At 37.3% G+C, this 2,130-nt stretch overlaps 1 pseudogene across 1 annotated transcript in view; it reads right to left on the bottom strand.

Annotated features, from left to right (window-relative positions):
* The window catches only part of LOC107011128, a 3,148-nt pseudogene extending 1,903 nt beyond the window's left edge, over nt 1–1,245 (bottom strand). Inside the window, exon 1 of the transcript XR_001455817.2 lies at nt 599–1,245. The product of XR_001455817.2 is annotated as a tubulin alpha chain-like (transcript). The remainder of the gene's footprint in view (nt 1–598) is intronic.
* Nucleotides 1,246–2,130: the final 885 nt, after the last annotated feature.

Below are 2,130 nucleotides of genomic sequence, written 5' to 3'. Positions count from 1 at the left end.
TATATATATATATATATATATATATATGTATGTATGTATGTATATATATATTATTTTAATGTTACGATATCTATCCATGTGTAATATGAAAATCAGAACTCTCTTTTGAAGGGAAATCATATATAATACTGTTACGTCTTCAGTCAAAAAGGTTATATAGAAAGTGAAGAAATTGATTTGAATATTTGATCAAGATCCACATTTTTTTGCCATTTAAGATAAATAGTCAATTCCATAAGTTTTACATGTGCAAATGTCTGCTCCTCTTATGAACAGAATTGAGGAAGGGTGAGAAAGCTGAAACATGAGAAATGAATAAACAAAAATATTCTCTCTTGTGTTTATTAAAATTGTACCTGGCATGAGGTCACTTGTTCCTCTCTCTCTACAAGAAAATCTTTAACATTTCCTCTCTCTCTACAAGAAAATCTTCCGCTGTAAGTGAATCACTTATTCCTGTCTCTTCAACAAAGATCCTGGCAGCCTCTATTGCCTTCTTCCCCATCATCTTTGCCTTAAGTGACCAATCAAAAGTCTTATTATACCTAGCAAGTATAATCTCCTGGATCTCCGTATAGAATTTCTCGGTGTCTGATACACAAAAATGGCCTAGCTCATTGTCAAGAAGAATTGCAACATCAGTGTGCTTAAGAAGGGAGTGGGTCGACAGGACACTGTTGTAAGGTTCCACCACAGAGGTAGAGACCTGTGGTGATGGATAAAAGGTGAAACCAAGTTTTGATTTCTTTCCATAGTCGATAGAGAGATGCTCCAGCAGAAGTGACCCAAGACCTGAACCAGTTCCACCACCAAAATCATTGAAAACCAGGAGACCTTGAAGACCAGTACAACCGTAGCTTCCTAATACGATCCAAGCAGAGATCACCTATCTCCTTCTCAATTGTATAATGTCCACGGGCAAAGTTTTTGGCTGCATCTTCTTTTCCACTGATGAGCTGATCAGGGTAAAAGAGTTGCCTATATGTTCATGTCCTGACTTTATCAATGACAGTAGGCTCAAGATCCACAAAGACAACACCGGGAACATGCTTTTCAGCTCCAGTTTCACTAAAGAAGGTGTTGAATGCATCATCACCTACTCCAACTGTCTTGTCGCCTGGCATATGGTCATCAGGCTAAATGCCATGCTCAAGGCAGTAAAGTTCCAAGCATGCATTTTCGACCTGAATACCGGCCTGACCAATGTGGATCGATATGCATTCTCTCATTTTTCGCTGCTTTTTTTAGAAATATTCAAATTTCGAATTCAAAACAAAAGAACGTTTATCAAGACACCTCTTTCGACGATTTTCAGATTTGATAATTCCTGCCTTTTGTTTATCTGATCACTTTGCATTTTGAACATTTGAAAAAAGTTCTTGGTTGAAGAAACTTTTTGACAGTTGGGTACCTTTTATTTTATAAGCTGTTTTGAAATGTGAGTAAATTTAAAAAAAAATTGTTTTTTGTATCTGAGTTGTGACTACTTAGGAATGAAAAAGAGATTGTTTTTTGTATTTGAACTTGTGACTAACTAGGAATCATTTTTGGCTTTGGAAGGTACCATGTACATCCAAGATTGTAAGTATTAAGAAGAACATTTCTATACTTGCAACAGTAATGCAGTTTCCTCAGAGACTGTTGTTCTACCAACATCCTCCTCTGTCAGACCAAGCAACAAACATGTTTCTATTCAAAGTATTGTTCCCATTCCTCTTCCGGCCACTTGCAGCATGGACATTTCTCCATCTCACTCAGATGGATCATTTAGTCTCCATGGATGAATTTATGTCAACTTCTGACACAATGGGAAGTCCGAAAGTCGGCTGCAGTTGATTCCATCGAGAAGAAGGCATGTAGCACCATCTGCATCTCAAAAAATGTCAAAGCAACAGGTTTTGATCTTTTCAGCAGAGAGTAGTTCTTGTCCCCGCAGCAGATATATGTAAGAGAAATGTACTTGTGGACTTGGAATCAGGGGATAAAATAGTCAACATTGATAAAGATCTTGCTGACCCATAGTTATGTGCTACAATGGCCTCTGACATATACAAACACTTGAGAGCCTCTGACTCAAAGGTAATAAAATGTTTACCCTCTTATCTCTTTTCAGCTCTTTGGCTCTTTGAA

The sequence above is a fragment of the Solanum pennellii genome, chromosome 2 (genome assembly GCF_001406875.1).
Source record: "Solanum pennellii chromosome 2, SPENNV200".
NCBI lineage: Eukaryota > Viridiplantae > Streptophyta > Magnoliopsida > Solanales > Solanaceae > Solanum > Solanum pennellii.
The sequence above is the reverse complement of the archived record's forward strand: the minus strand, read 5'-3'. Positions and strand labels throughout refer to the sequence as shown.